We start from the raw sequence: 19,970 nt of genomic DNA on the forward strand, positions 1-19,970 counted from the left end.
GCTTGGACATCCTCTTTTTATGTTTTTCGTTTTTGTCTGCTTTACTCTGCTTTAATAAAAGCAACAGCAGTCACTGCTTTTAGAAGAAAAAATTTTAACGCGGTCAATTTGGTCGACAAGGCTGTAACATCGTAAAAAACGGCACTCATTCGCAACAACCGCATGAGAACACACGCACGCGCACTCACGCACTAACTTTCTGTGGTCTCGAAACATCACTTGTATGAAGTCGAAGCCTTTAACCGCTCATGGGACGAAAAGTGCGATGACCGGCGTTATGGTACTAAAATTATTAGGGAGTCGAAGCCACTCGGAGATATGAGCGAACCGATCCATATCTCTAAGTTGGACTCCATTTTACATCGTGAATGTCGAGAGTCGAACCCACTACTTTTGGTGTTAAGATGAAGTTAATTCAGGCACAGTTAATTAAAATATACTTAATTAAGGCAGTCGAACCCACGACCTTCTCTGGGAGACCAAATTCTATCGCGGCAAGGAAAATCTCGACAGAGCATAGACCGACGAGCTCCAAAGGTTGAACAAACTTCGTGTACAGACAGTTATCAAGGCGTGTAGTAAACCGACAAGTCAATCACCCATGACAGTGGCCTGCGTCAACGTAATATCTCTGCGAAAACATCGGCAAGACACTACGCATAACATGAACCTAATCATAGCGCACATTCTGTGCTTGACAGAAACGAGGATGAAACCAGCAGATTCCAGAGAGTTGTCAGGCTATCGCTACGTGTGTGGCGTACAACGTCATGACAACACTGTAGCAGGCGCAGCCATCTACGTTGAAGACACAGTACAAGCAACACTTATGGATCTGAACGGTCAATTAGACATCGGCAAAATGTGTGCAGTACGATTTTGGACGGGTTACATTGTAGTCTCCGCTTCCTTGGCACCCAATTTGTCAGAAGAAGCAGCAAGCAACTTCATCGTCCAAACGTGCCACTCGACATGCGCCACCGCCCAATGTTTATGGTCGGTGATTTCAACCAAAACGCTCAGACAAATGCAGCATTTCTCAAGCACCGCATGGAAACCGTTCTATGTGTGGACGCCATAACAAGTCGCGTAAACGATTCGAAGAACGTCCATCGACTTGGCATTCCACAATGAAAATTCCATAAAAGACATCAAATATATCGGATGATACTTCACTGATAACAAGGCCATTGTAATGTCCGTGGATCTACCACCGCGGCGAAGAAGTGAGGGATTGTGGTCCGTATATTTGTATCCATCTGACGATGTTACATGAGCTATACGCGACATGCACTATGTTAAAGTAAAAGAAATTCATTCAGGGAACTTGCGTATCTGTCTTAATGGTTTTCATAGACTTGCTACCTTCTTTCTGACATCCCATGAAGCACGCAGAACAAGTGGCAACTTCTGGGCGACCGGAAAGGGAACGAGTAAAGACAAAAACTAGTAAAGAGAAAACAAGTAATCGGAGTTAACTATGCATTCGAATGTGAATGTAATTCAATTAAAGTATCGTGAGGGCGCAGGCTTTCGCCTTCATCCTCTGTCGTGTGTACTGTCAACTTTTACTACAAGTCTCTCAGTATGTCAACATACTGAGAGACCTGTATGTGCGGGATTTTTAAGTTACTGGTTAAGTGTACTTCCTCTCTGTTAGTATGTATATAAAGTGTGTATATGTGTGTGCGTGTGTACATATGTATATATATATATATATATATATATTATATATATATATATATATATATATATATATATATATATATATATATATATATATATATAGTCATATCATGAGAAGCCAACAAACACTGACACCAAGGACAACGTAGGGGAATTTACTTGTGCTTAATAAATGAAATAAAGAAACGATCAATTAATGGAAATTAAAGTGGATGAAAAAACAACTTGCCGCAGGTCGGAGCTGAACCCACAACCTCCGCATATATATATATATATATATATATATATATATATATATATATATATATATATATGTGTGTGTGTGTGTGTGTGTGTGTGTGTGTGTGTGTGTGTGTGTGTGTGTGTGTGTGTTCAGCGGCGTCTACTTATTTCATGTGTATTCACCAGGAGAACTACACAAGCTACCTAAGTATTTTTGATCTGGACACCAGTGGCTCTGTATCTATACGGGTATGTGTGTGCATGTGTATATGCGCGTATGTGGGTACATTTGGGTACATATATGGATAATGCATATGCGTGTGCATCTATGAATTGTTCCCGAATATACTGCAGGGGGGCAGCGGGCCTCGTCACGCTGCCTCTTCTGGAGCAGCTTTTACTTGCAGCCTCCTCCATCAAGTAGATGGAAAAAAAGTTATTATATTATATTGTTTTCTCACCGGTGATGAGACGTAGTGAGCGCACGTACTTTATATTTTTCTCCGATGGCCGTCTGCTGTCGACAAAAGTAGAAAAAACCAGGGGTTCACAGCGCTGAACTATTTAGCGGTTATCATATGTCTTCACTGAGGTTTCAGCCGCAGGACCGGCCTTCGTTGGAGACACTCCGACAAAGGCCGATCCTGCGGCTGAAAGGTGAGTAAAAACATATGCGACACCGTTAGTCTTTTCTTTTCTGAATGTTATATATATTGTGACTCAGCAGTTATCACGACGTCTGTTGCGCGTCGGAGATGCGGCGAACCGACCACGCCCAAAGCACAGATCACACACAAGAGAAAGCCGCACAAGCGACGAAAAAGAAACCCATGTGAACCCCACGGGATGATGATCATGTACAGATGACAAAGAATAGCTTAATAAATTTCCACACTAAGGTCCCCCCGCGCGAGAGCGGCCATCCAGGCCGCAATTCAAAGGGGCGGAGAACGCCTCATGAAAGGCTTCATACGGGATACGTGGACAACCTCAGCAGCGCGGCAGTGGTGGTCATTTATTATTTTTATTATTTTTATTTATTAATACTGTCAACCCTCATAGAAGGTCATAACAGAGAGGACAATACAATTACATACATCAAATATGGACCATGTCCATGTACGTAAAGTAGCTTAACACTTGTCAATTCACAGTGAATAAGATTTTCACTTGAATGATGTTCAGCACACTTCTTACATTTATCGAAATACGTACAATGAACATCAAGTCGCACATACCACTTGGCACTTCAAAACTAAATTGAAAACTCCCGTAAATACGCCTCAGCAGCATTATAAAAGTCGCTGGCATCTTCTCCGCTAACAATAGCGTTTGGCAATTGGTTCCACATTTCTATCGCGTCCGGGAAAAATGAGTATCGATATGTATCACTATTGGTACGGTATGGCTTTATGATGTAGTCGTGGTTAGTTCGCGGGTTTCTTTTGCCTGGAGGGTGTAAATATTTGAGCTTATCAATCTTAAGTTGATCCGGCATTATTTCACTAGGTACCTTCAGCCTATATTTCTTTCTACGTACCTCAAGTAGATCAAAGTTGCAACGCTGTAACATAAGCGTGACCGATTCCTTCCTTCGGTACGTCGAACAAATAAAACGCGCCGCTAGTCTCTGTATCCTTTCCAAGTTTCTCTTAAGCGTCACTTGATGGGGACTCCAAACCACGGCTGAATATTGTAGTATCGTCCTGATGAAGGTGGTGTATGCAATAAGCTTTACATTACGCACTTCATGTTCCAGTTTTTTCTCAGAAAGTATAACTTTTGATAGGCAGTCATGCAGACGTTATCTATATGTTGCTTCCATGTCAAATTTCGTGTTATTGTTACCCTTAGATATTTGAACTGGTGCGCATTCTCCAGCAAATGTCCTCCAATGGTGCAAAAAAGGAATAGATAGTTTTCTTTTTTCTGATGTGTGTATATATAGATTTGGGATAATTTATTTCCGTTTTCCATTTCCTACAATAATCGTCTAAATTTTGCAAACATTTCTGAATTTTAAACTGGTCATCTAGTTTAGTAATTGTGGTGTAAATTGAGCAGTCATCTGCGAAGAGCTTAACCTGAACACCCTCTTCTGCCACGCTACTGGTGCCATTGATATTATTAGGATGTCATCGAGCGATGCTCAAGGGACGAGCCGCCGCGAGAACGACGACGAAGTGGGTCTGTGCCCTTGGCGCGAGCGAGTGTCGGCCTGGCGGTCTGGCTCCAGTGTAAATAGCCCGCATATAGCCTCTTTCATCTGTGTCTTTCCACACGTAACATTCTGGTGGAGGTCAGCGATCCCCGTCCTCATCACGGAACTCCGGAGTGGTCGGTACATCGAGCTTGTCACCATGCCTCCTGGTGACGAGACCACCTCTGCAACGGCTTCGGTTTGTCCGACTGCTCCAATCATCACGGTTGCCCAACATCGCGACCCTGGTGTGTTCTCTGGCCTGGAGGGAGAGGACGTTGACGAATGGATCAAGCTCTATGAACACGCCAGTGCTAATAACAGGTGGGACCCAACGATCATGCTCGCCAATGTCATCTTTTATTTCGGTGGCACCCCACGCGTGTGGCACCAAACGCATGACGACGAAATAACCAGTTGGGAAAGTTTCAAAGAAAAGCTCAGTGAACTGTTCGGCCACCCCATTGGGCGCAAGGCTGCCGCGAGAAAGGCTCTTGCGTCTCGTGTTCAGACATCTACAGAGCCGTACGTTTCATACATCCTCGACGTCTTGGCTCTGTGCCGCAAAGCTGACGATACTATGTCTGAAGCAGATAAAGTGTCGCATATGCTAAAAGGCATCGCCGACGATGCTTTCAATTTGCTTGTTTTCGGCCACGTCTCGACTATCGGTGCCATCATCAAAGAATGCCGTCGCCTTGAACAAGGTAAGAGCCGCCGTATCACACATCACATCACGCGGCTACCCAACACTGCTGCTACGTCGACATGTGAGGGTCGACCGCGTCAGACCACCCCCTGTGACGACGTAACCCGTATTGTTCGCCGCGAGCTCGAGGCCGCCTGTTCGCCAGCTTTCTCCGTGACGCCTCCCTATCCACCAGCAACCACGATTGCGATTATTCAGGCCGTCGTCAGACAGGAATTTGAGAACATGGCCTTCAACTCCGCGTGTTCATCGTCTACACCCACGGTTCCCCAGTTATCTAGCAGCCCTTCTCGTCCCCGGCAGTCCTTTTCTGCCACATCTTGCCGCAACCGGTCCGAATGGCGTACCCCTGATGACAGGCCGATCTGCTTCCACTGCTGTCGCATCGGCCACGTCGCTCGTCACTGCCGCAACCGATGGCCACCACCTCCTCGGACATACACCGCCGCTCATTCCCGCACCTTCTGTTGCCTATGCCACCCGCCATGAACCCATTCCCGCTGATGCTCCTGCCCCGAACCCTGGTTACAGCCGCTCGCCCTCAACTCGACGCCATCAGTCTCGTTCGCCCCGATTCCGTCGCTTCTCCCGTCGCCTATCGCCTCCCGGATCCAGCCGGAAAACTAGGCACTGCAGCTTCTGGAGGTGAAGCTGCGTTGTCCACCCTGCCCTCAAATCCTCTGCTCACGTTACACACGAACCGAAACCTTCTTGACGTTGACGTTGATGGCTATCCTGTTACGGTACTCATCGATACAGGTGCACATCTTTCTATTATGAGTGCTGCCTTCCGACGACGACTGAACAAGCTCTTCACCCCAGCGTTGGCACGCGTCGTCCGCGTTGCGGATGGCGGTACTGTGCCTATCATCGGCATGTGTACGGCACGGGTTAGCATCGCCGGCCGCCACACTCCTGTCCTCTTCACCGTGATTGCTCATTGCCCCCACGACCTCAACCTCAGCCTCGATTTTCTCTCCGCGCATTCTGCTCTTATTGACTGCTCTGCCACTACCCTTCGCCTTGAGTTGCCGATTCTCGCAGAATCTTCTGACGCACCCCAGTGCCGCCTACGCTCCACCTGCTTTATTCGCCTGCCGCCAAAATCAGTAGCCTATATTGAACTCTTGTCTTCCCCACCAATCCCTGATGGCGAGTACCTCGTCACTCCTGTGCCCGACATTCCACTACAGTATGACGTTACCGTGCCTCACAGTATACTTACTATTACTGCGAACCGCACTTTCATGCCTATCTTTAACTTTGGATTGGCAAAGCAAATTCTACCGCAAGGTATTTGCCATGTCAACGTTGATTGTGTCGGCGACCATCACGTGGCAACTTTATCGACCGATGCTTCTTGCGAGGTTAGCCGGCCCATCGTGCCAGCCTCGGCCGCCGATACCAAGATACAGAAAATGGTTGCGACGGACCTGTCTTCTGCGCAGGCTGCAGACCTTTACCAAGTATTATCGTCCTACAGAAATATTTTCGACTTCGACGATCGCCCTTTAGGCCAGACGCTCGCGGTCAAGCATTGGATTCTTACTGGCGATGCCACTCCTATTCACCGACGACCGTATCGAGTTTCTGCGTCAGAACGACGAGTAATTCAAAGTGAAGTGAACAACATGCTAGATAAAAACATCATTGAGACTTCTTCGAGTCCCTGGGCGTCACCTGTAGTGTTGGTTAAGAAGAATGACGGCAGGTGGCGCTTCTGTCTAAACTACTGTCATCTGAACAACATTACTAAGAAGGACGTCTACCCGCTCCCACGTATAGACGACGCCCTTGACTGCCTCCACGGTTCCAGCTATTTCTCTTCCATTGATCTTCGTTCTGGATACTGGCAGATTGCTGTTGACGATATGGACAGAGAAAAAACCGCGTTCATCACACCTGATGGCCTATACTAAATTAAAGTAATGCCGTTTGGATTCTGCAATGCCCCTGCCACCTTTGAGCGTATGATGTACTCCTTGCTACGAGGTTTCAAATGGTTCACATGTCTCTGCTACCTCGACGACGTCATCGTTTTCTCGCCCACGTTCGACACTCACCTTGAGCGTCTAACAGCTATACTTGATGTATTTCGAAAGGCGAAGCTGCAACTTAACTAGTCCAAATGTAGTTTCGGCCACCGCCAAATTACTGTTCTGGGCCACCTCGTTGACGCTTCCGGAGTACAGCCTGATCCCGACAAAACTCTTGCTGTCCAAGACTTTCCGGTTCCGAAGACAGCCGCAGACGTTCGCAGTTTTGTAGGGCTATGCTCGTACTTTCGCCGTATTGCTCAAAATTTTGCGGCAATTGCTAGACCCCTCACTAATCTTTTGAAGAAAGGCGTCCAATTCTCGTGGGGCACTGCAGAAGCCGCCGCCTTCTCTCGTCTCGTCACTCTTCTCTCCTCACCACCCATTGTCGCCCACTTCGACCCTGATGCCCCTACAGAATTGCGTACAGATGGCAGTGGTCATGGCGTTGGTGCCGTCTCAGCCCAGCGTCAGCGTGGCCAGGATCGCGTTATTGCTTATGCGAGCCGCCTCCTCACACCATTGGAGCGCAACTATTCCATTACGGAACGAGAATGCCTTGCTGTAGTCTGGGCGGTTGCGAAGTTCCGTCCTTACCTTTACGGTCGCCCTTTTTTAGTAGTCACTGACCATCATGCTCTCTGCTGGCTCTTATCGCTAAAAGATCTTACAGGCCCGCTTGGTCGATGGGCTTTGAGGCTACAAGAATTTTCATATTCTGTGGTATACAAGTGTGGCCGCCTGCACCAAGACGCTAACAGCTTGTCGCGTTACCCTGATGACGACCCTGACTCCTCCAATATTACCAGTGCTGCTTGCGTATTCTCTGTGGCACAGCTGCTTCATTTCGCCGACGAGCAACGGCGTGACGCCTACATCAGAGCACTCATCGACGGTTTTGAACACACTCCAGCCGACGCCATTTTACGCCTCTTCGTCCTCCGCGACGGTACACTGTACCATCATAACCTTCATCCGGACGGCTCTGAGTTCCTACTTGTAATACCTAAACACCTCCGCTCCACCATTATAGAAGAGCTTCACGACGCACCAATAGCATGACACCTCGGCGTATCTCGAACCTATGACCGTGTACGTCGCCGTTTTTTCTGGCCGGGCCTTGCCCGTTCCGTACGACGTTACGTCGCCGCTTGTGAAGTTTGCCAACGACGCAAGAAGCCTTCCCAGCTCCCCGCTGGTTACCTGCAGCCGTTCGACATCCCTGCCGACCCCTTCCATCGTGTCGGCTTAGACCTTCTCGGCCGTTTCCGGTATCTACATCAGGAAACAAGTGGGTTGCAGTCGCGGCGGACTACGCGACCCGCTACGCCGTAACCCGCGCTCTTCCGACCAGTTGCGCAACTGATGTTGCGGACTTCCTCCTGCATGATATCATTTTGATTCATGGTGCTCCGCGTCAATTGCTAACAGACCGTGGCTGTACGTTCTTAGCCAAAGTCATTGACGACATCATGCGTGCCTGCTCAATGCAGCATAAGTTTACCACCTCCTACCACCCTCAAACGAACAGCCTCACTGATCAAGGCAGAAAGCTGGGCTAGTTGGTGTGACATCATTAATCAAAAGACTAGCGCAAATAACAGGGACACAGACGGAGGAAGCGACAGGACGAGCGCTCGTCCTGTCGCTTCCTCCGTCTGTGTCCCTGTTATTTGCGCTAGTCTTTTGATTAATGACCTCACTGAGTGTTTGAACCGCATTCTTACAGACATGCTATCAAAATACATTTCAGACGACCACCGTGACTGGGGCCAGGCTCTACCTTACATTACCTTTGCCTACAACTCTTCCCGTCTCGAAACTGCTGGCTTTTCGCCTTTTTACCTCTTGCCGTGAACCTTTTCGCCTTTTACCTGCTGGCCGTGAACCGACGCTACCACTGGACACTGTGCTTCCGTCCACAAGAGCTTCAACTAGCGCTTATGCCCGTGATGCTATCGTCCATGCTGGCCATGCTCGCCAACTTGCGCGCGCTCATCTACAAGTCTCTCAAGGCAAACAAAAGCAACGCTACGACTTCCGTCACTGTGATGTCCATTTTGTGTACGGCACCCTTGTGTAGCTTTGGTCACCATTGCGTAAAGTTGGCCTTTGTGAAAAAACTGCTTTCCTGCTACACCGGCCCATATCGCGTGCTCCGCCAAGTGACCGATGTCACCTACGAAATCGTTCTAGCCACGCCCACTACGTCCTCCGCTGTGACAACCAGTGACATTGTCCACGTCGCTCGACTCAAAGCCTACAACTCTCCACGTGCCTTGGATATTTAACAGCAACGTGACGGCGCTTTTGCCGCCGGGGGGTAGTATTACGACATCATCGAGCGAGGCTCAAGGGACACGCCGCCGCGAGAACGACGACGAAGTGGGTCTGTGCCCTTGGCGCGAGCGAGTGTCGGCCTGGCGGTCTGGCTCCAGTGTAAATAGCCTGTATATAGCATCTTTCATCTGTGTCTTTCCACACGTAACAATATAAAGGAGAAGCAATAGTGGTCCCAATACTGAGCCTTGGGGCACTCCTGAGAGTACAGCTAATGAATCTGATACATAACCATCCAGTTTAACTACCTGCGTACGGTTTGTTAAGTATGCTTCAATCCATTTGAAGTTCATTTATTCCTGCATTACGTAATTTGAAGATTAATTGGACATGAGGTACTTTATCAAAAGCCTTCGCAATATCCACGCAAACCACATCAACCTGTTGTAAAGTCACACCTGCAAAGTCATGAATTGTTTCTATTACCTGTGTAACAGTTGATAACCCGGTCCTAAAGCCATGTTGATAACTATATATACATATATATATATATATATATTTGGAACAAGAACAGGTGCCACGTGATAGTTAACCGGAGAGGTCTGCTCCAAGTCTTTGTAGGGGCCGGTGAACCGAAGCTGAAACTTTTCACACAAGCCAGGAGTACGAACTGGTGTCCTGAGTAGCCCTTCCTCGCCAGGGCGGAAGCACACGACGCGATGAGAGGCGTCGTAATGCTACTTGAGGTCCTGCTGCCGTGCTTCGGTGTTGATGCTGGCGAGATGGCGACAACGCAGAAAACGGGACACATATTCTTCACAGGAGGATGGCCATCGATTGACAGTTGGCGCGAAGAAATAGACGTCAAGACAGGAAGAGGGCGAACGACCATAGACAAGGTAGAATAGCGAGGAACCGGTTCTGCGTTGAACGGCGGTTTTATACGCAAAAGTCACGAATGGCATAATTGCGTCCCGCTTTCTGTGATCTGGTTCGATGTACGTAGCTATCACGTCTGATAGCGTGCGACGAAATCGCTGTGTTAGGTCCTTGGTTTGCGGATGGTAACTGAAGGTAGTCTTGTGCGTGGTCCCGGGGGCTCTGAGTACTTCGTCTACGAGTTGCGAGAGGAATGCTTTTCCACGATCGCTCAGGAGGACGCGAGGAGCACCGTGACGCAGTACTAAGGCTTGAAGTATGAATGCAGCAACTTCAGAGGCTGAGGCAGAACTTCACACAACCTGTTTCGGCGTAGCGTGTCAAGTCGTCAGCCGCTGTCACAATCCATCGATTACCGGTGAGAGTCACAGGAAGAGGACCATACAGGTCAGTGCCAACGGCTTCAAATGGTTGCGACGGACACGGAACTGGTTGCAGTTGTCCGCTTGGAGCTGATGGAGGCAGCTTTCGACGCTGACGTAGAGCGCAGGAAGCGACATACTTCGCTACACTGGCGGATAAGGATAGCAATAGGGGCTTGTTGGTACGGCATATCTTATTTTGTTATAGCGCAAGCTTGACACGGACAACAGAAGGCACATCTGACACACACAGCGCTGTGTGTGTCAGATGTGCCTTCTGTTGTCCGTGTCAAGCTTGAGCTATAACAAAATAAGATCTGGCGGATAAGCCAGGCCAGTAGAAGTGACCGTTGATGCTATCATAGGTTTTCTGTAAAGCAAGGTGACCGGCAGTCATGTCGTCGTGAGAAGCCTGCAGGACATGAGCACGCAGAGAGCGTGGCAGCACAGGAACCCAGCGTTGACCGTCAGTGTGATAGACATGCCGGTACAGAACGCAGTTGTCAATGTTAAATTGCGTCAGCTGTTGACGAAGGCGGGCATTAGGCGGGCACGAAGCACCTTGAAGGTGGTCTATGATGCGCCAACAGTAAGAGTCGGCAAGTTGGTGAGATTGGAATAATCTGTTGTGTGGAGGCATCTCGTCTACAGTGGCCAACGAGAAAGCATGTGAAGAGGGATCGTGCGAAAGTATGTCACGGAAAGTAGTTGGAGGCCATTGAATGGGGGTGTCGTAGGAAGCGGACAGCGGGAAAGCGCGTGTGCATCCTGGTGTTTTTTACCGCACTTGTAGGTAATAGTAAAGTCGTACTCTTGCAGACGAATAATCCACGGACCAAATCATCCAGACGAGTCCTTCAGCGTCGAAAGCCAGCATAATGCATGATGGTCTGTAACGATGGCAAAATGGCGGCCGTGAAGACAAGGTAGAAACTTCTGCACAGACCAAACGATAGCTAGGCATTCCTTCTCCGTGATGGTGTTATTCTTTTCGGCGTTTGTCAGAGCGCAGTTTGCGTATGCGACGACCCTCTCACCTAAAGAGTCGTCTCACTGTAGGAGAATGCCACATATGCCGTGACCACTAGCGTCCGTATGCAGGAGGGTAGGAGCAGCTTCATCAAAATGGCGAAGTACTGTTTCAGATGTGAGAGCGCGCTTCAGATGGGCGAATGCTGATTCACATTCGGGAGACCAGACAAAGGAACCATTAGAACCAAGTAATTCGTGCAGAGGTAATGCTATTCGTGCGAAGTCTCGTATAAATAGGCAAATATAGGAAGCGAAGCCTAGGAAACTACGCAAATCTTTGGTCTTTTCGAGGCAAGGGAGGTGCGAAACTACCGCAACCTAGTCCGGATCACGACGAATGCCGTCTTTGCTCACTATGTGACCTAACACATTGATTGTCTTGCTCGCAAAACACTTTCGCAAACACATTTCTTGGTGTTTAGCTGAAGTCCAGCGTTGCCAAGACGCGTGAGAAGTTCGTCCAGACGTTTCATGTGCTGAGAGAAGGTTGACGAGAAAACAATATCGTCCAAATAGCACAAGCAAGTCTTCCACTTCAGGGCACGAAGAACGGTGCCAATCATGCTCTCGAACGTTGCGGGCGCATTGCAGCGGCCGAATGGCATGACATTAAACTCGTAGAGCCCATCTGGTGTTGAAAACGCTGTTTGCTCTTTATCGTCCTTATGCATAGGTATCTGTCAGTAACCGGAACGCAGATCGAGACTCGAGAAGTATTCGGCACCCTGCAGCGAATCCAAGGCATCGTCTATTCGCGGTATAGGGTGTACATCCTTGCGTGCGATCTTGTTAAGTTCTGGGTAGTCCACACAAAATCGAACAGAGTTGTTTTTTTGCGAACCAAAACAACGGGAGATGACCAAGGGCTAGCGGGGAGGCGTACTATATGTTCCGTTGGAGCATGTCGTTGACGCTCACGTAAATGACTTTCCTCTCGGCTAGCGGTAAGCGATACGGTCGACGGCGCACAATGGATGTACCATCTGTCTCTATTCGATGCGTCGTAATCGAAGTCTTTCGCAACGAAGCGAATGCTTTTGGAGCAAAGCAAGTTGTGACTGTGAAAGTGTCAGGTCGGAACTGATGGCAGGTGCAAGAGCAGAAGGAGAAGCGGCCTGCCCAATAAACGGAACTTTATAGGAAGCTATACTTTAAAGGAAACAGCAGAGTTAGACACCGATTTATTGGCTCAAGCCAATGTGGCGCTTTTAGGTACGAAAATCTTTATGGATGTCGGGTTTGTAGCGTAGAGAAGTGCAGAGCCATTATCAAACCGAACCAGCCCTGAGGCAAAGGCTATCCCTCTTGTGAGCCAACGTGCCGATGGTCGGACGGGCACGTCGCTGCGGTCACTGACATGATAGTAACAATTCTCTGATGGCGAGGGGGTAGCGCGGTATCTTCTGCAGCAAGCAAGTGAAGTGGTGCGTCATCTGCATGATGTAAATAGGTCGTGTCGGTCGTGTGGAGAACGCGTTGCCGGCAGCAGATGGAGGCGGAGGCCGTTGAAAGGAAATCCCATCCCAATATGAGCTGCTGAGCACACGTACTTAGCACTGCAAATTGTACGTAATGCATAAGTCCACCGATGGAAATACGAGCAGCGCACATGGTGGTAGGTCGAATGGCGGCCCCTTGTGCAGCGAGTAGTGTAGGTCCATCATAGGGGGTCGTAACTTTCCGGAGTCGCGAACACAATTTACGGTGAATAACTGAAACACTAGCACGTCAGTGTCTATCAAAGCTTCCACTTGTACACCTTCTACTACAACCAATATCATATTGCACGGACGCGACGGAGGAATTTCTGTGTTGTCGTTCGATGCAGCTTTTCCCGAAAACACCCGTGTACTTAGATTTAGGTGCACGTTAAAGAACCCCAGGTGGTCGAAATTTCCGGAGTCCTCCACTACTGCGTGCCTCATAATCAGAAAGTGGTTTTGGCACGTAAAACCCCATAATTTAATTCCTCCAAAAGCTGCATAATTTAGTTTTCCGGGCGACGTTCGGCGAATCGAGAAGCAAGCGGTGACGTAAAGGGCTGACGACGAGCGGCGCCTCGCCGGACGGATGCCACAGTCGACGACGGAGCGCGGCCGCGCCGTGGAGCACACGGGCGGCGTTGGCCATGTAGGCTCCCTAGACGTTGGAAAGTAGCTCCGGGCGAAAAGTGATCCTGTTCGTATACATCATATCCGCGACGCTCGTCTTGCTTGCGCTTGCGGCAAAAACGTGCAATGTGCCACGAGCGGCTGCCCCGGAAAGGCGGTGGTCCCGGGTTCGAGTCCCGGATTAGGACGAATTTTTCTTCAAATGCAAGGCTTTTCTTTCGAGGAACCCGTATGAGTTTCCTTTGTAGCAATTGCTACAAACGGGTGGATGTCTAATTTTATCTTTATTGATAGCCTCAGTAGCAGCAGGTGGGACGAGGAGGGCGCCACTGCGGATAGGTGGGTTGAGTAGGTGCGCTGGTATTCATGGAAGCCATGTGGGCCGGCGTTGGTTTTGGAGGCATCGGTGGAACGATGACTGGAAAAACTGCGGCTACTTGTGCGTACGTTGGTAGGGCCCTAGGGCTTAGAGGGCCCGTGTACGCTGCACCAGCCATGGACGCCAGTTCCCCCTTGACAACATCTCGCAGATTGGTATCCGGGGCATGAGGAAACATAGGCCCTGCGGCGAAGCCAAGATACTGTAGTTCTTCTCGAATTATTGCTCGTAACGTGGGGTCGTCGGTGGTAGTGATTGCAGTGGTGTCTGGCTGCAATCGTACTGATTCGAGTTCATGGCGCTGGCAAGTAGTGACGACATCCGCGACGGTAGCGGGGTTCTTGATGGCTAACGCGTTGAAAGCGATAGCTACGATGCCGTTGAGTATGTGGCAAACCCTGTCTAATTCGGTCATGGCCGTGCTAACGCGTCGACAAAGAGCCAGCGCATCCTCGGTGTAGGACGTACAAGATTCCCCGAGTTGTTTGCGAGTGTGGAGCGTCTTTTTTGCGAGGGCGGGACGAGCCGCCGGTGTGCCGAAGATTTGTAGGAGCTGCTGTTTGAAAGTGCCCCAGTTTGTGAAATCAACCTCGTGGTTGAAAAACCAAGTCTTCACTACTCCTGTGCGATAAAAGGCGACGTGACGTAGCTTGGATGCATCGTCCCAACGGTTAGCCAAACTCACTAGATCGTAGTCATCCAGTCAATCTTCAACGTCTTTACCGCGAAGTCGAGCAAACAGGTGGTGATCGCGCTCTTCGGTCCTCCGTCCTAAGACTCCCCGCTCAACCTCCTGGGGCTTCGATCAGGTCGCCGATTGTGCCAGCTGTACGCCAGTATGTCGCAGGACGAGCCAATAGGCACTTATACATCAGCCTTCTCGGCCTCGACTACCACGCACCTCCACCACTTGTGACGCAGCAGTTATCACGACGTTTATTACGCGTCGGCGATGTGGCGAACCGACCACGCCGAAAGGACATGCTGATCACACACAAGAGAAATCCCCACAAGCGATGATGAAGAAGAACCTCATGTGAACCCCACGTGATGATGATCATGTACAGATGACAAAGAATAACTACATCAGGGGCGTAGCCAGGGGGGGGGAGGGGGGCTTATGGGGTTCAGCGCCCCCCCCCACCCGAAATTTTTTCGTGCTGTCCTGCACCGCCCACCAAAACAACCCCCGGCGCAGGAAATCATTCTGGATTTTGTCTAGAATGTCTGTTTCACGCATGAAAAGGCATTTCAGCACGAACATTGCAAGCTCGGGTTGGATTTCTCTAGAAAGCCCATGCACCGCGAGTCACATAACGCAAGGCGCCCCATCCAAGCACAAAGTTTGAAGGGAGTTTTGATGGCCAGCAGGCCGGTCGCGGGATCTCGCGGAGGCCACAGAATCTACGGAGCACAAGGATTTCAATTCTGAAAGTTCTCATAAAATTTTGATGCGAGAAGTGCATTGACAGTTCCAAAGTCGTGCTTTAGATTTTCAATCTCGAACTCTGTGGGTTTAATGTCGTTATAAACATTGGACGCCGAAAGTGCATTGACTTTTCTAATGTCGTACAACGGACCATACAATGAGACAAGCCAAATCAACACACTATCACACAAAGTGACAAAGCGCACTGCGATGTCCGATGAGGCGAAGCGTTGTGGTGGTTCATTTGTACCATCATGTCACAGAAAAGAATATCAACAGTTTTTTTCACCTGCGCCAAAGCATCTATGTCAAGACACTAAAACCAGCAAAGGTAACTACATTCTCATTTATTTTTCCTCCTTTGACTTTTACTGGCGACAACACATTGAGCATCTTCAATTTTCTTGTTCTCGCTACCCGCGGGCTGCCAGAGCCAGCCCAGAGTGCATTTTCTCGTGTTGCCCCGACCACTGCGCGGTGCACTTTAGCGCGCGTTCTTTTTTCTCCGGGAGAGTGAATTTTTGCCTGGGAGAGTTTTGTCGCTTTCCGGCTAGCAGACCAGAAAAAGAAACAATGGTCGCTCGCCGCCACCACTGTGGTGATTCGACAGATTGCAAGGTGTTCGCTTGAGCGCAACCTCTCCACATCCTCCAGCATCCTCTACATCCTCCACAACCTCCAACATGACGCTTCCAACGATGGACTGCGACGCTGACAACTTCGACCGCTATATCGCATCATTGGAGCAAGAATTTCCTGACATAAATATCTTCAAGGTCGAGCAGCAAAAAGACAACTTTAGAGACACTGCTCACTACTGCAGTACCATCCACTCGTTTCTGCGTTCGTGATGCGGTCCTGCACAAGAAGAACTATTCTGCTACTGGCCCACGATATCTTCTGGTGGTCCCAGAGAGTCTCCGTGTCGCCACCTTGCGCGCTATGCATGACGTTCCAACATCTGGTTATTTGGGATATGCGCGAACGCTCTACCGCGTTCGAGAAAAGTTCTACTGGCCTAAGATGCGCCATACGACCGACCAGTACGTTTCCAGCTACAGCGAGTGTCAACGTCACATGCGTCCGATGAGTGCCTGGACAAGTGGCACTAGACGACTACGTCTAGTGCCACCCCCCACCACTCCGTTTGAGCAAGTCAACATCGACCTTCTCAGTCCTTTCCCGCGGTCATCTGATGGGAATCGCTGGATTGTCGTGTGTGCCGATCGCTTGACACGCTACTGTGAGACAGCTACGACACCATCGGCTAGAGCAACCGAAGTGTGTACTTTTCGGCTGCGTTTTGTCATTCTCCGACATGGGCATCCCAGAGCCATCATCAGCGATCGTGGGCGGCAGTTCACTGCACACGTGGTCGAAGGGATGCTTCGTCTATGTGCTTCAAGTTTTCGACATTCCACCCCGTATCATCCGCAAGCAAATGTCCTTACGGAACGCACAAACAGAACTCTTACTAATATGATGTTCATGTAAGTTGCGTCAGATCATAAGAAGTGGAACAGCGGGCTACCTTTCATTACGTACGCATTTAACACTTCACAGCACGAAATTACTGGCTACAGTCCCTTCCTTCTTCTTTATGCTCGTCCGCCTCTTTAAACAGTGGGCACTATCTTCCCGTTTTCAAAATACGATAACCATTGTGTACCCGAGACCGTCTCTCTTGCTGAAAAGGCCCGACGACTTGCTTCTTTGCGCACTCGTGCTTCGCAAGAAAGCTCCGAGGCACGCTACGACCTTCGATGCCAACACGTGATACATGACCCTGGTGACTTAGTGTGGCTCTGGAAATCAACAAGAAAACATGGATTATGTGAAAAACTGCTGGTCCACTATATGTTATTACTGATCGTATAAGCGAGTTAACCCACCGCATAGCACGCCTCACGTCAAATGGCCGACGGTCAGCAAAGACTGAACTCTTTATTTCGCGACAGCCTGTTTGACTTGCCCGGCGGGCTTAGTTTGCGTGGAGGGAAACGTGACACTCTTACGTGCGTAGTGGGTTTATGTGGCAACGATATGTGGGGCATAGCTGAAGGAGGAAGAGGACGTGCGGCAGGCTATATCGATAGGCGCTCAGCTGAACGTCGCGTCCAACCTGTCTTGTCAGTAAACGCCTTTCGCGGATGTAACAATATTAACTTCCAATAACTGCCTTCATTCCTTTTCTCGGAAAGTCGATGGGTTATCTGGGAATGGTGCAGCTTAGAAAAGAAACACGCTTAGTCTGGTTGGAAGTTTACATTGTTTCAATCGGTGCCTTTAGAATATTTGATCATTTTTTTCTTACATATATCTCGTGGATATGTGTATGTACCATAAGATTTACCTAGAAGTGCATTGGTTCTCTCCATTTCTCCGCGCCATGCAATTAATAAACCTTGTTTGCTTGACTAAAATATTGTTTTATTTGATCATTGTCCCCGATCAATATTCCACCAACAAGAAGCGCGCCTAAAATGACACGGTATCAATAAAATCTTCTTACGTAGCTTCATGTTGCAAATACGACGCTCCTGTGGGAAAAATTACGTTTTACTTATAGAAAACAATGTTAGAAATAGCAGTTCACCTGGCTAAAGCTACAATTGGTAACGGCTGGCAGAAGTCGCGTACGCACCAAAGCAAGTAAAATTTGGAGGACGCTTAAGCTTCGCCTTTAATGGCTCATTCACACCGGCGACTGACAGTGGTCGCGCGACCAGTCGCAAATGGTCGCTTTTCTCGAAAAGCGACCATTTACAACAACAAGCTGTACAACCATCCATGTACAATGACCATGTACAACCATGACCATGTACAACAAGCTGCACCCATCATTCAAAAACCGCAACAAGAAGGACGTCGCATGGACCGAGATCGGAAACATATCCGGCATCTCCCGTAAGTACCTCAAGCGAAAGTGCAATATGCTTTCGTGTTCGTAACTATATGTGAAATGTGAAAGAGGCGCGTTGTGGTGCATTTTTCAATGCTAATGTATTCCTGCTTTTGAAACGTCCGTGTGTGGTCAGATCGACGCTGTTCCCCGGGCGCAGAGTCTCATCGGAAAAAGCAACGCTACAAATTCGAGGCCCCATGCTTGACTGTATGATCGCTTCCCGTTTATTTTGGGTACGCACGCCCTTCCGGCCAGCATTAGCGTGCTTACATCTGTTTGCAACGTCTTTACAAATATCCGCGGTTACTTGCACGACTAGTGCGTCATCTGTGACGCAGCACCCCCCGTTTTTTTCTCTGTATGTGAATTAGAGGCGCGAAAATTACGTACAAAATTTATCAGCGTGCATGAGGTGTAAGAAACTTAGCTTGAACGATGGAGCATCGCGGGTAACACTGTGTTCGTGAGTGAAGGAAACAGCGTGGCAACGTGCGGTTTGCACTGGCGTTTCGCACGCTGTTATAAAAAATGTACGAGGCTGCACGACAAGACATATTTGAACGTTTTCTGTGATTTACGTAAGCGTTGTGAGAAATATAAATATTGCGGCTAACACACTACAAAGAAAAAGAGAGAAGAGGCTTCTTTATAGCGTATTTTATTTCGTGTGATCTCATGTTGCTGTCAATGTACAATCGCTTATTTATTCTGCAGGGACCTTTGTAGAGAAACGAATTGAAGAACTTTAGAGGCATTTTTAAGAGGAAGCAACAAGAGGTGCGCGATAAGCAGCGTAGTGGTGCAGGAGCGGTTGATGTGCCCACCATCACTTCGAGGCCATGCTGGAGTTAACGGAGGTGGCATCAGAACCTCTGGTGTGAGTTTATTTTGATGTTGCAATGAAACAGTTTATTTTCATGCCTGCAAACACACAGGCAAACGCATGTTTCACAGGAGACATGCATGCTGTGCATGCATTCAAATGCTGTTGGTGCTTGCAGGTAATGGAGAATAACAATTTCTGTAGCCTCAAATTAACATCTTTAGTTATCCCAAACATAAAGCATTATTTCCATATATTCGTTACTATAGGTTGCACCTTTGTATAGTCGGAAGTTGAACTCTTAGCAATTTTCAAAGAAAATATTAATCTGCAAGTCACACCGGAGTGAGACTGTATGTTAATTTGGTCGGTATGATGAAACATGATTAAGTATGCATGCTTGTACGCTAATCTCAAGATGCTATACTTAAAGGGCGCCTGAAACGGTTCGGACAAATTTTGTAGACGCGTAGGGTACAGCTTAAGTAGTAGAGCATTCGCACCACAATTTAAGTGAAGCGTTACGTATTAATGGAGCTACAAGCGATTACAAGTTACCCTCCTCCCTAGCCATGATTTTCCTCCTCAACTCGTTCGCTGAGAGAGCGGGGCTAAGCTCCCCCTTCACTAGTTCTGCGTCACGATGCGACGTCACATCATCCGCTTCCGGTTGTTTTCGAGTCTGCCCCCGCCCGCGCGAAACCTCTCCGCTAGCAGACCTATCGAAGCAGCGTGCGTTGCGAGCATTCTGTCGCAGCGCCGAACGTGTCCGGTATTCCGGTAACCACACACTAGCTAAACGTTTCGACGGAACATCTAAAGCTGGATATCATATCCAGCTTTAGTGGACACGTACC

At 48.7% G+C, this 19,970-nt stretch overlaps 1 protein-coding gene across 2 annotated transcripts in view; it reads left to right on the top strand.

The window, feature by feature from the left end:
* LOC129385247 (1,5-anhydro-D-fructose reductase-like) overlaps positions 1–19,970 on the top strand; it is a 214,320-nt gene that overhangs the window by 168,847 nt on the left and 25,503 nt on the right. The window lies entirely within an intron of this gene.

Source organism: Dermacentor andersoni, chromosome 7, assembly GCF_023375885.2.
Source record: "Dermacentor andersoni chromosome 7, qqDerAnde1_hic_scaffold, whole genome shotgun sequence".
NCBI classification, from domain to species: Eukaryota; Metazoa; Arthropoda; class Arachnida; order Ixodida; family Ixodidae; genus Dermacentor; species Dermacentor andersoni.